At 51.2% G+C, this 14323-nt stretch overlaps 1 protein-coding gene across 1 annotated transcript in view; it reads left to right on the top strand.

Moving 5' to 3' along the window:
* The first annotated feature begins 784 nt into the window (after positions 1 to 784).
* Positions 785 to 14323, top strand: part of LOC141047236 (uncharacterized) — a 351306-nt gene continuing 337767 nt past the window's right edge. The window contains exon 1 of the mRNA XM_073542218.1: positions 785 to 835. The gene's annotated coding sequence lies outside the window, so the exon portion shown is untranslated. The remainder of the gene's footprint in view (positions 836 to 14323) is intronic.

Genomic DNA, 14323 nt, shown 5'->3' with positions numbered 1-14323 from the left:
GGTCCGGTTCGTCATAAATAAGTCCTAGGGCCTCAAAGAACCTATCTACCGACATCCGTTTAGGGGCAGTAGAAAGCCCAGGATTGGGGACCCTCCCTAAGTAAGGAGATAACAATCCCCACCCGCTGAGTCTCGTCCCCAGATGATCGGGGTCTAAGAGAAAGCCATAATTTACAACTCTCCTTGAATATGTGAAATTCATCCTTTTCCCCCAGAAAATGTGTCAGGAAGTTTAACTGAGGGTTCAGGAGAGTGCAAAATAACATCTACAGAGTCATCTGGTGGACAAACAATATGAGAGGTGTTTCCCTGCATGGTCTTAATAGTCTCAGTCAGTTCTCTCTGTAAGTGGGTCTGAGACACGACAAGGGACTGATGATTCACAGAAAAGTCCTGCGCCATCTGCGTCAAACTGGACACTTGATCTGCCAAGTTATGCAGCAGATCCATGGCCAAAGAAAAAAAAAATGCAAAATCCCGTTTAAATGTATTGGTTAGTGATAATGTAGTGAAACCTCCACCAGGGGGAGCTGGTGAGGGAAGAGAGGTTACACACTAAGAGCAGCAACCCTGAGCAAGAGCACAGGTGCCACAGGTAATGAGAGAGAATAGTCAGACGAACCGAGTCAGAAACTAGCAGGAGCAGACGTACCAGAAGGAGCAGCAATACACGTAGTCAAAATACCAAAGCCGATAGTCAGAAACAACCAGCACAGCAGAGTCCTGCATACACTGAGGCCCCTGATCATGTGACCCCTGACTCCTCCCCTCCTGTGACCTCATCACAGGTCCTGTGCGCACAGAGCAGCCATATATGTGGAGTGCGGCTCTGCAGGTTAGTGATGGGCAGTCCGGCTCTTCTCGCTCCTTTCCCCTCTTTTCTCCCTCCTGTCCCTTCATTATAAAGCCCGGACCTCATTATACAGCTGTACAGGGGTCTAGTGAAGGCTTTTTATCCCTTTCCTCAGACTGTAGCTCCTGGGATCAGGCCCTCACTCCAGTCCCTTCACTATAAAGCCTGGGCCTCATTATACAGCTGTACAGGGGTCTAGTGAAGGCTTTTTATCCCTTTCCTCAGAGTGTAGCTCCTGGGAACAGGCCCTCACTCCTGTCCCTTCACTATAAAGCCTGGGCCTCATTATACAGCTGTACAGGGGTCTAGTGAAGGCTTTTTAGCCCTTTCCTCAGACTGTAGCTCCTGGGATCAGGCCCTCACTCCAGTCCCTTCACTATAAAGCCTGGGCATCATTATACAGCTGTACAGGGGTCTAGTGAAGGCTTTTTATCCCTTTCCTCAGAGTGTAGCTCCTGGGATCAGGCCCTCACTCCTGTCCCTTCACTATAAAGCCTGGGCCTCATTATACAGCTGTACAGGGGTCTAGTGAAGGCTTTTTAGCCCTTTCCTCAGACTGTAGCTCCTGGGATCAGGCCCTCACTCCAGTCCCTTCACTATAAAGCCTGGGCCTCATTATACAGCTGTACAGGGGTCTAGTGAAGGCTTTTTAGCCCTTTCCTCAGACTGTAGCTCCTGGGATCAGGCCCTCACTCCAGTCCCTTCACTATAAAGCCTGGGCCTCATTATACAGCTGTACAGGGGTCTAGTGAAGGCTTTTTATCCCTTTCCTCAGAGTGTAGCTCCTGGGATCAGGCCCTCACTCCTGTCCCTTCACTATAAAGCCTGGGCCTCATTATACGGCTGTACAGGGGTCTAGTGAAGGCTTTTTAGCCCTTTCCTCAGACTGTAGCTCCTGGGAACAGGCCCTCACTCCAGTCCCTTCACTATAAAGCCTGGGCCTCATTATACAGCTGTGCAGGGGTCTAGTGAAGGCTTTTTATCCCTTTCCTCAGAGTGTAGCTCCTGGGATCAGGCCCTCACTCCAGTCCCTTCACTATAAAGCCTGGGCCTCATTATACAGCTGTACAGGGGTCTAGTGAAGGCTTTTTATCCCTTTCCTCAGAGTGTAGCTCCTGGGATCAGGCCCTCACTCCAGTCCCTTCACTATAAAGCCTGGGCCTCATTATACGGCTGTACAGGGGTCTAGTGAAGGCTTTTTAGCCCTTTCCTCAGACTGTAGCTCCTGGGAACAGGCCCTCACTCCAGTCCCTTCACTATAAAGCCTGGGCCTCATTATACAACTGTGCAGGGGTCTAGTGAAGGCTTTTTATCCCTTTCCTCAGACTGTAGCTCCTGGGATCAGGCCCTCACTCCAGTCCCTTCACTATAAAGCCTGGGCCTCATTATACAGCTGTACAGGGGTCTAGTGAAGGCTTTTTAGCCCTTTCCTCAGAGTGTAGCTCCTGGGATCAGGCCCTCACTCCAGTCCCTTCACTATAAAGCCTGGGCCTCATTATACGGCTGTACAGGGGTCTAGTGAATGCTTTTTATCCCTTTCCTCAGAGTGTAGCTCCTGGGATCAGGCCCTCACTCCAGTCCCTTCACTATAAAGCCTGGGCCTCATTATACAGCTGTACAGGGGTCTAGTGAAGGCTTTTTAGCCCTTTCCTCAGAGTGTAGCTCCTGGGATCAGGCCCTCACTCCAGTCCCTTCACTATAAAGCCTGGGTCTCATTATACAGCTGTACAGGGGTCTAGTGAAGGCTTTTTAGCCCTTTCCTCAGACTGTAGCTCCTGGGAACAGGCCCTCACTCCAGTCCCTTCACTATAAAGCCTGGGCCTCATTATACAGCTGTACAGGGGTCTAGTGAAGGCTTTTTATCCCTTTCCTCAGAGTGTAGCTCCTGGGATCAGGCCCTCACTCCAGTCCCTTCACTATAAAGCCTGGGCCTCATTATACAGCTGTACAGGGGTCTAGTGAAGGCTTTTTAGCCCTTTCCTCAGACTGTAGCTCCTGGGATCAGGCCCTCACTCCTGTCCCTTCACTATATAGCCTGGGCCTCATTATACAGCTGTACAGGGGTCTAGTGAAGGCTTTTTAGCCCTTTCCTCAGAGTGTAGCTCCTGGGATCAGGCCCTCACTCCTGTCCCTTCATTATAAAGCCCGGACCTCATTATACGGCTGTACAGGGGTCTAGTGAAGGTTTTTTAGCCCTTTCCTCAGACTGTAGCTCCTGGGATCAGGCCCTCACTCCTGTCCCTTCACTATAAAGCCCGGACCTCATTATACGGCTGTACAGGGGTCTAGTGAAGGCTTTTTAGCCCTTTCCTCAGACTGTAGCTCCTGGGATCAGGCCCTCACTCCTGTCCCTTCACTATAAAGCCCAGACCTCATTATACAGCTATACAGGGGTCTAGTGAAGGCTTTTTAGCCCTTTCCTCAGACTGTAGCTCCTGGGATCAGGCCCTCACTCCTGTCCCTTCACTATAAAGCCCGGACCTCATTATACAGCTGTACAGGGGTCTAGTGAAGGCTTTTTATCCCTTTCCTCAGAGTGTAGCTCCTGGGATCAGGCCCTCACTCCAGTCCCTTCACTATAAAGCCTGGGCCTCATTATACAGCTGTACAGGGGTCTAGTGAAGGCTTTTTAGCCCTTTCCTCAGAGTGTAGCTCCTGGGATCAGGCCCTCACTCCAGTCCCTTCACTATAAAGCCTGGGTCTCATTATACAGCTGTACAGGGGTCTAGTGAAGGCTTTTTAGCCCTTTCCTCAGACTGTAGCTCCTGGGATCAGGCCCTCACTCCAGTCCCTTCACTATAAAGCCTGGGCCTCATTATACGGCTGTACAGGGGTCTAGTGAAGGCTTTTTATCCCTTTCCTCAGAGTGTAGCTCCTGGGATCAGGCCCTCACTCCAGTCCCTTCACTATAAAGCCTGGGCCTCATTATACAGCTGTACAGGGGTCTAGTGAAGGCTTTTTAGCCCTTTCCTCAGAGTGTAGCTCCTGGGATCAGGCCCTCACTCCAGTCCCTTCACTATAAAGCCTGGGCCTCATTATACGGCTGTACAGGGGTCTAGTGAAGGCTTTTTATCCCTTTCCTCAGAGTGTAGCTCCTGGGATCAGGCCCTCACTCCAGTCCCTTCACTATAAAGCCTGGGCCTCATTATACAGCTGTACAGGGGTCTAGTGAAGGCTTTTTAGCTCTTTCCTCAGACTGTAGCTCCTGGGATCAGGCCCTCACTCCTGTCCCTTCACTATAAAGCCTGGGCCTCATTATACAGCTGTACAGGGGTCTAGTGAAGGCTTTTTAGCCCTTTCCTCAGACTGTAGCTCCTGGGAACAGGCCCTCACTCCTGTCCCTTCACTATAAAGCCTGGGCCTCATTATACGGCTGTACAGGGGTCTAGTGAAGGCTTTTTATCCCTTTCCTCAGAGTGTAGCTCCTAGGATCAGGCCCTCACTCCAGTCCCTTCACTATAAAGCCTGGGCCTCATTATACAGCTGTACAGGGGTCTAGTGAAGGCTTTTTAGCCCTTTCCTCAGACTGTAGCTCCTGGGATCAGGCCCTCACTCCTGTCCCTTCACTATATAGCCTGGGCCTCATTATACAGCTGTACAGGGGTCTAGTGAAGGCTTTTTAGCCCTTTCCTCAGACTGTAGCTCCTGGGATCAGGCCCTCACTCCTGTCCCTTCATTATAAAGCCCGGACCTCATTATACGGCTGTACAGGGGTCTAGTGAAGGCTTTTTATCCCTTTCCTCAGAGTGTAGCTCCTGGGATCAGGCCCTCACTCCTGTCCCTTCACTATATAGCCTGGCCTCATTATACAGCTGTACAGGGGTCTAGTGAAGGCTTTTTAGCCCTTTCCTCAGACTGTAGCTCCTGGGATCAGGCCCTCACTCCTGTCCCTTCACTATATAGCCTGGGCCTCATTATACAGCTGTACAGGGGTCTAGTGAAGGCTTTTTAGCCCTTTCCTCAGACTGTAGCTCCTGGGATCAGGCCCTCACTCCTGTCCCTTCACTATAAAGCCCGGACCTCATTATACAGCTGTACAGGGGTCTAGTGAAGGCTTTTTATCCCTTTCCTCAGAGTGTAGCTCCTGGGATCAGGCCCTCACTCCAGTCCCTTCACTATAAAGCCTGGGCCTCATTATACAGCTGTACAGGGGTCTAGTGAAGGCTTTTTAGCCCTTTCCTCAGAGTGTAGCTCCTGGGATCAGGCCCTCACTCCAGTCCCTTCACTATAAAGCCTGGGCCTCATTATACAGCTGTACAGGGGTCTAGTGAAGGCTTTTTATCCCTTTCCTCAGACTGTAGGTCCTGGGATCAGGCCCTCACTCCAGTCCCTTCACTATAAAGCCTGGGCCTCATTATACAGCTGTACAGGGGTCTAGTGAAGGCTTTTTAGCCCTTTCCTCAGAGTGTAGCTCCTGGGATCAGGCCCTCACTCCAGTCCCTTCACTATAAAGCCTGGGCCTCATTATACGGCTGTACAGGGGTCTAGTGAATGCTTTTTATCCCTTTCCTCAGAGTGTAGCTCCTGGGATCAGGCCCTCACTCCAGTCCCTTCACTATAAAGCCTGGGCCTCATTATACAGCTGTACAGGGGTCTAGTGAAGGCTTTTTAGCCCTTTCCTCAGAGTGTAGCTCCTGGGATCAGGCCCTCACTCCAGTCCCTTCACTATAAAGCCTGGGTCTCATTATACAGCTGTACAGGGGTCTAGTGAAGGCTTTTTAGCCCTTTCCTCAGACTGTAGCTCCTGGGAACAGGCCCTCACTCCAGTCCCTTCACTATAAAGCCTGGGCCTCATTATACGGCTGTACAGGGGTCTAGTGAAGGCTTTTTATCCCTTTCCTCAGAGTGTAGCTCCTGGGATCAGGCCCTCACTCCAGTCCCTTCACTATAAAGCCTGGGCCTCATTATACAGCTGTACAGGGGTCTAGTGAAGGCTTTTTAGCCCTTTCCTCAGACTGTAGCTCCTGGGATCAGGCCCTCACTCCTGTCCCTTCACTATATAGCCTGGGCCTCATTATACAGCTGTACAGGGGTCTAGTGAAGGCTTTTTAGCCCTTTCCTCAGACTGTAGCTCCTGGGATCAGGCCCTCACTCCTGTCCCTTCATTATAAAGCCCGGACCTCATTATACGGCTGTACAGGGGTCTAGTGAAGGCTTTTTAGCCCTTTCCTCAGACTGTAGCTCCTGGGATCAGGCCCTCACTCCTGTCCCTTCATTATAAAGCCCGGACCTCATTATGCGGCTGTACAGGGGTCTAGTGAAGGCTTTTTAGCCCTTTCCTCAGACTGTAGCTCCTGGGATCAGGCCCTCACTCCTGTCCCTTCACTATAAAGCCCGGACCTCATTATACAGCTATACAGGGGTCTAGTGAAGGCTTTTTAGCCCTTTCCTCAGACTGTAGCTCCTGGGATCAGGCCCTCACTCCTGTCCCTTCACTATAAAGCCCGGACCTCATTATACAGCTGTACAGGGGTCTAGTGAAGGCTTTTTATCCCTTTCCTCAGAGTGTAGCTCCTGGGATCAGGCCCTCACTCCAGTCCCTTCACTATAAAGCCTGGGCCTCATTATACAGCTGTACAGGGGTCTAGTGAAGGCTTTTTAGCCCTTTCCTCAGAGTGTAGCTCCTGGGATCAGGCCCTCACTCCAGTCCCTTCACTATAAAGCCTGGGTCTCATTATACAGCTGTACAGGGGTCTAGTGAAGGCTTTTTAGCCCTTTCCTCAGACTGTAGCTCCTGGGATCAGGCCCTCACTCCAGTCCCTTCACTATAAAGCCTGGGCCTCATTATACGGCTGTACAGGGGTCTAGTGAAGGCTTTTTATCCCTTTCCTCAGAGTGTAGCTCCTGGGATCAGGCCCTCACTCCAGTCCCTTCACTATAAAGCCTGGGCCTCATTATACAGCTGTACAGGGGTCTAGTGAAGGCTTTTTAGCCCTTTCCTCAGACTGTAGCTCCTGGGATCAGGCCCTCACTCCAGTCCCTTCACTATAAAGCCTGGGCCTCATTATACGGCTGTACAGGGGTCTAGTGAAGGCTTTTTATCCCTTTCCTCAGAGTGTAGCTCCTGGGATCAGGCCCTCACTCCTGTCCCTTCATTATAAAGCCCGGACCTCATTATACAGCTGTACAGGGGTCTAGTGAAGGCTTTTTAGCCCTTTCATCAGACTGTAGCTCCTGGGATCAGGCCCTCACTCCTGTCCCTTCACTATAAAGCCCAGACCTCATTATACAGCTGTACAGGGGTCTAGTGAAGGCTTTTTATCCCTTTCCTCAGAGTGTAGCTCCTGGGATCAGGCCCTCACTCCAGTCCCTTCACTATAAAGCCTGGGCCTCATTATACAGCTGTACAGGGGTCTAGTGAAGGCTTTTTAGCCCTTTCCTCAGAGTGTAGCTCCTGGGATCAGGCCCTCACTCCAGTCCCTTCACTATAAAGCCTGGGCCTCATTATACGGCTGTACAGGGGTCTAGTGAAGGCTTTTTATCCCTTTCCTCAGAGTGTAGCTCCTGGGATCAGGCCCTCACTCCAGTCCCTTCACTATAAAGCCTGGGCCTCATTATACAGCTGTACAGGGGTCTAGTGAAGGCTTTTTAGCCCTTTCCTCAGACTGTAGCTCCTGGGATCAGGCCCTCACTCCTGTCCCTTCACTATAAAGCCTGGGCCTCATTATACAGCTGTACAGGGGTCTAGTGAAGGCTGTTTAGCTCTTTCCTCAGACTGTAGCTCCTGGGATCAGGCCCTCACTCCTGTCCCTTCACTATAAAGCCTGGGCCTCATTATACAGCTGTACAGGGGTCTAGTGAAGGCTTTTTAGCCCTTTCCTCAGACTGTAGCTCCTGGGAACAGGCCCTCACTCCTGTCCCTTCACTATAAAGCCTGGGCCTCATTATACGGCTGTACAGGGGTCTAGTGAAGGCTTTTTATCCCTTTCCTCAGAGTGTAGCTCCTAGGATCAGGCCCTCACTCCAGTCCCTTCACTATAAAGCCTGGGCCTCATTATACAGCTGTACAGGGGTCTAGTGAAGGCTTTTTAGCCCTTTCCTCAGACTGTAGCTCCTGGGATCAGGCCCTCACTCCTGTCCCTTCACTATATAGCCTGGGCCTCATTATACAGCTGTACAGGGGTCTAGTGAAGGCTTTTTAGCCCTTTCCTCAGACTGTAGCTCCTGGGATCAGGCCCTCACTCCTGTCCCTTCATTATAAAGCCCGGACCTCATTATACGGCTGTACAGGGGTCTAGTGAAGGCTTTTTATCCCTTTCCTCAGAGTGTAGCTCCTGGGATCAGGCCCTCACTCCTGTCCCTTCACTATATAGCCTGGGCCTCATTATACAGCTGTACAGGGGTCTAGTGAAGGCTTTTTAGCCCTTTCCTCAGACTGTAGCTCCTGGGATCAGGCCCTCACTCCTGTCCCTTCACTATATAGCCTGGGCCTCATTATACAGCTGTACAGGGGTCTAGTGAAGGCTTTTTAGCCCTTTCCTCAGACTGTAGCTCCTGGGATCAGGCCCTCACTCCTGTCCCTTCACTATAAAGCCCGGACCTCATTATACAGCTGTACAGGGGTCTAGTGAAGGCTTTTTATCCCTTTCCTCAGAGTGTAGCTCCTGGGATCAGGCCCTCACTCCAGTCCCTTCACTATAAAGCCTGGGCCTCATTATACAGCTGTACAGGGGTCTAGTGAAGGCTTTTTAGCCCTTTCCTCAGAGTGTAGCTCCTGGGATCAGGCCCTCACTCCAGTCCCTTCACTATAAAGCCTGGGCCTCATTATACAGCTGTACAGGGGTCTAGTGAAGGCTTTTTATCCCTTTCCTCAGACTGTAGCTCCTGGGATCAGGCCCTCACTCCAGTCCCTTCACTATAAAGCCTGGGCCTCATTATACAGCTGTACAGGGGTCTAGTGAAGGCTTTTTAGCCCTTTCCTCAGAGTGTAGCTCCTGGGATCAGGCCCTCACTCCAGTCCCTTCACTATAAAGCCTGGGCCTCATTATACGGCTGTACAGGGGTCTAGTGAATGCTTTTTATCCCTTTCCTCAGAGTGTAGCTCCTGGGATCAGGCCCTCACTCCAGTCCCTTCACTATAAAGCCTGGGCCTCATTATACAGCTGTACAGGGGTCTAGTGAAGGCTTTTTAGCCCTTTCCTCAGAGTGTAGCTCCTGGGATCAGGCCCTCACTCCAGTCCCTTCACTATAAAGCCTGGGTCTCATTATACAGCTGTACAGGGGTCTAGTGAAGGCTTTTTAGCCCTTTCCTCAGACTGTAGCTCCTGGGAACAGGCCCTCACTCCAGTCCCTTCACTATAAAGCCTGGGCCTCATTATACGGCTGTACAGGGGTCTAGTGAAGGCTTTTTATCCCTTTCCTCAGAGTGTAGCTCCTGGGATCAGGCCCTCACTCCAGTCCCTTCACTATAAAGCCTGGGCCTCATTATACAGCTGTACAGGGGTCTAGTGAAGGCTTTTTAGCCCTTTCCTCAGACTGTAGCTCCTGGGATCAGGCCCTCACTCCTGTCCCTTCACTATATAGCCTGGGCCTCATTATACAGCTGTACAGGGGTCTAGTGAAGGCTTTTTAGCCCTTTCCTCAGACTGTAGCTCCTGGGATCAGGCCCTCACTCCTGTCCCTTCATTATAAAGCCCGGACCTCATTATACGGCTGTACAGGGGTCTAGTGAAGGCTTTTTAGCCCTTTCCTCAGACTGTAGCTCCTGGGATCAGGCCCTCACTCCTGTCCCTTCATTATAAAGCCCGGACCTCATTATACGGCTGTACAGGGGTCTAGTGAAGGCTTTTTAGCCCTTTCCTCAGACTGTAGCTCCTGGGATCAGGCCCTCACTCCTGTCCCTTCACTATAAAGCCCGGACCTCATTATACAGCTATACAGGGGTCTAGTGAAGGCTTTTTAGCCCTTTCCTCAGACTGTAGCTCCTGGGATCAGGCCCTCACTCCTGTCCCTTCACTATAAAGCCCGGACCTCATTATACAGCTGTACAGGGGTCTAGTGAAGGCTTTTTATCCCTTTCCTCAAAGTGTAGCTCCTGGGATCAGGCCCTCACTCCAGTCCCTTCACTATAAAGCCTGGGCCTCATTATACAGCTGTACAGGGGTCTAGTGAAGGCTTTTTAGCCCTTTCCTCAGACTGTAGCTCCTGGGATCAGGCCCTCACTCCAGTCCCTTCACTATAAAGCCTGGGTCTCATTATACAGCTGTACAGGGGTCTAGTGAAGGCTTTTTAGCCCTTTCCTCAGACTGTAGCTCCTGGGATCAGGCCCTCACTCCAGTCCCTTCACTATAAAGCCTGGGCCTCATTATACGGTTGTACAGGGGTCTAGTGAAGGCTTTTTATCCCTTTCCTCAGAGTGTAGCTCCTGGGATCAGGCCCTCACTCCAGTCCCTTCACTATAAAGCCTGGGCCTCATTATACAGCTGTACAGGGGTCTAGTGAAGGCTTTTTAGCCCTTTCCTCAGACTGTAGCTCCTGGGATCAGGCCCTCACTCCAGTCCCTTCACTATAAAGCCTGGGCCTCATTATACGGCTGTACAGGGGTCTAGTGAAGGCTTTTTATCCCTTTCCTCAGAGTGTAGCTCCTGGGATCAGGCCCTCACTCCTGTCCCTTCATTATAAAGCCCGGACCTCATTATACGGCTGTACAGGGGTCTAGTGAAGGCTTTTTAGCCCTTTCCTCAGACTGTAGCTCCTGGGATCAGGCCCTCACTCCTGTCCCTTCACTATAAAGCCCAGACCTCATTATACAGCTGTACAGGGGTCTAGTGAAGGCTTTTTATCCCTTTCCTCAGAGTGTAGCTCCTGGGATCAGGCCCTCACTCCAGTCCCTTCACTATAAAGCCTGGGCCTCATTATACAGCTGTACAGGGGTCTAGTGAAGGCTTTTTAGCCCTTTCCTCAGAGTGTAGCTCCTGGGATCAGGCCCTCACTCCAGTCCCTTCACTATAAAGCCTGGGCCTCATTATACGGCTGTACAGGGGTCTAGTGAAGGCTTTTTATCCCTTTCCTCAGAGTGTAGCTCCTGGGATCAGGCCCTCACTCCAGTCCCTTCACTATAAAGCCTGGGCCTCATTATACAGCTGTACAGGGGTCTAGTGAAGGCTTTTTAGCCCTTTCCTCAGACTGTAGCTCCTGGGATCAGGCCCTCACTCCTGTCCCTTCACTATAAAGCCTGGGCCTCATTATACAGCTGTACAGGGGTCTAGTGAAGGCTTTTTAGCCCTTTCCTCAGACTGTAGCTCCTGGGAACAGGCCCTCACTCCTGTCCCTTCACTATAAAGCCTGGGCCTCATTATACGGCTGTACAAGGGTCTAGTGAAGGCTTTTTATCCCTTTCCTCAGAGTGTAGCTCCTGGGATCAGGCCCTCACTCCAGTCCCTTCACTATAAAGCCTGGGCCTCATTATACAGCTGTACAGGGGTCTAGTGAAGGCTTTTTAGCCCTTTCCTCAGACTGTAGCTCCTGGGATCAGGCCCTCACTCCTGTCCCTTCACTATTAAGCCTGGGCCTCATTATACAGCTGTACAGGCGTCTAGTGAAGGCTTTTTAGCCCTTTCCTCAGACTGTAGCTCCTGGGATCAGGCCCTCACTCCAGTCCCTTCACTATAAAGCCTGGGCCTCATTATACGGCTGTACAGGGGTCTAGTGAAGGCTTTTTATCCCTTTCCTCAGAGTGTAGCTCCTGGGATCAGGCCCTCACTCCTGTCCCTTCATTATAAAGCCCGGATCTCATTATACGGCTGTACAGGGGTCTAGTGAAGGCTTTTTAGCCCTTTCCTCAGACTGTAGCTCCTGGGATCAGGCCCTCACTCCTGTCCCTTCACTATAAAGCCCAGACCTCATTATACAGCTGTACAGGGGTCTAGTGAAGGCTTTTTATCCCTTTCCTCAGAGTGTAGCTCCTGGGATCAGGCCCTCACTCCAGTCCCTTCACTATAAAGCCTGGGCCTCATTATACAGCTGTACAGGGGTCTAGTGAAGGCTTTTTAGCCCTTTCCTCAGAGTGTAGCTCCTGGGATCAGGCCCTCACTCCAGTCCCTTCACTATAAAGCCTGGGCCTCATTATACGGCTGTACAGGGGTCTAGTGAAGGCTTTTTATCCCTTTCCTCAGAGTGTAGCTCCTGGGATCAGGCCCTCACTCCAGTCCCTTCACTATAAAGCCTGGGCCTCATTATACAGCTGTACAGGGGTCTAGTGAAGGCTTTTTAGCCCTTTCCTCAGACTGTAGCTCCTGGGATCAGGCCCTCACTCCTGTCCCTTCACTATAAAGCCTGGGCCTCATTATACAGCTGTACAGGGGTCTAGTGAAGGCTTTTTAGCCCTTTCCTCAGACTGTAGCTCCTGGGAACAGGCCCTCACTCCTGTCCCTTCACTATAAAGCCTGGGCCTCATTATACGGCTGTACAAGGGTCTAGTGAAGGCTTTTTATCCCTTTCCTCAGAGTGTAGCTCCTGGGATCAGGCCCTCACTCCAGTCCCTTCACTATAAAGCCTGGGCCTCATTATACAGCTGTACAGGGGTCTAGTGAAGGCTTTTTAGCCCTTTCCTCAGACTGTAGCTCCTGGGATCAGGCCCTCACTCCTGTCCCTTCACTATATAGCCTGGGCCTCATTATACAGCTGTACAGGGGTCTAGTGAAGGCTTTTTAGCCCTTTCCTCAGACTGTAGCTCCTGGGAACAGGCCCTCACTCCAGTCCCTTCACTATAAAGCCTGGGTCTCATTATACAGCTGTACAGGGGTCTAGTGAAGGCTTTTTATCCCTTTCCTCAGACTGTAGCTCATGGGAACAGGCCCTCACTCCAGTCCCTTCACTATAAAGCCTGGGCCTCATTATACGGCTGTACAGGGGTCTAGTGAAGGCTTTTTATCCCTTTCCTCAGACTGTAGCTCATGGGAACAGGCCCTCACTCCAGTCCCTTCACTATAAAGCCTGGGCCTCATTATACAGCTGTACAGGGGTCTAGTGAAGGCTTTTTATCCCTTTCCTCAGACTGTAGCTCCTGGGATCAGGCCCTCACTCCTGTCCCTTCACTATAAAGCCTGGGCCTCATTATACAGCTGTACAGGGGTCTAGTGAAGGCTTTTTATCCCTTTCCTCAGACTGTAGCTCATGGGAACAGGCCCTCACTCCAGTCCCTTCACTATAAAGCCTGGGCATCATTATACAGCTTTACAGGGGTCTAGTGAAGGCTTTTTAGCCGTTTCCTCAGACTGTAGCTCCTGGGATCAGGCCCTCACTCCTGTCCCTTCACTATAAAGCCTGGGTCTCATTATACGGCTGTACAGGGGTCTAGTGAAGGCTTTTTATCCCTTTCCTCAGACTGTAGCTCCTGGGATCAGGCCCTCACTCCTGTCCCTTCACTATAAAGCCTAGGCCTCATTATACAGCTGTACAGGGGTCTAGTGAAGGCTTTTTATCCCTTTCCTCAGACTGTAGCTCCTGGGATCAGGCCCTCACTCCAGTCCCTTCATTATAAAGCCCGGACCTCATTATACGGCTGTACAGGGGTCTAGTGAAGGCTTTTTAGCCCTTTCCTCAGACTGTACCTCCTGGGATCAGGCCCTCACTCCTGTCCCTTCACTATAAAGCCTGGGCCTCATTATACGGCTGTACAGGGCTCTAGTGAAGGCTTTTTATCCCTTTCCTCAGAGTGTAGCTCCTGGGATCAGGCCCTCACTCCAGTCCCTTCACTATAAAGCCTGGGCCTCATTATACAGCTGTACAGGGGTCTAGTGAAGGCTTTTTAGCCATTTCCTCAGACTGTAGCTCCTGGGATCAGGCCCTCACTCCTGTCCCTTCACTATAAAGCCTGGGCCTCATTATACAGCTGTACAGGGGTCTAGTCAAGGCTTTTTAGCCCTTTCCTCAGACTGTAGCTCCTGGGAACAGGCCCTCACTCCTGTCCCTTCACTATAAAGCCTGGGCCTCATTATACGGCTGTACAGGGGTCTAGTGAAGGCTTTTTAGCCCTTTCCTCAGACTGTAGCTCCTGGGATCAGGCCCTCACTCCTGTCCCTTCATTATAAAGCCTGGACCTCATTATACGGCTGTACAGGGGTCTAGTGAAGGCTTTTTAGCCCTTTCCTCAGACTGTAGCTCCTGGGATCAGGCCCTCACTCCTGTCCCTTCACTATAAAGCCTGGGTCTCATTATACAGCTGTACAGGGGTCTAGTGAAGGCTTTTTATCCCTTTCCTCAGACTGTAGCTCATGGGAACAGGCCCTCACTCCAGTCCCTTCACTATAAAGCCTGGGCCTCATTATGCGGCTGTACAGGGGTCTAGTGAAGGCGTTTTATACCTTTCCTCAGACTGTAGCTCATGAGAACAGGCCCTCACTCCAGTCCCTTCACTATAAAGCCTGGGCCTCATTATACAGCTGTACAGGGGTCTAGTGAAGGCTTTTTATCCCTTTCCTCAGACTGTAGCTCCTGGGATCAGGCCCCCACTCCTGTCCCTTCACTATA

The sequence above is a fragment of the Dendrobates tinctorius genome, unplaced genomic scaffold (assembly GCF_039654945.1).
Source record: "Dendrobates tinctorius isolate UK_male_01 unplaced genomic scaffold, ASM3965494v1 ptg000126l, whole genome shotgun sequence".
Taxonomy (NCBI): domain Eukaryota; kingdom Metazoa; phylum Chordata; class Amphibia; order Anura; family Dendrobatidae; genus Dendrobates; species Dendrobates tinctorius.
The sequence above is the reverse complement of the archived record's forward strand: the minus strand, read 5'-3'. Positions and strand labels throughout refer to the sequence as shown.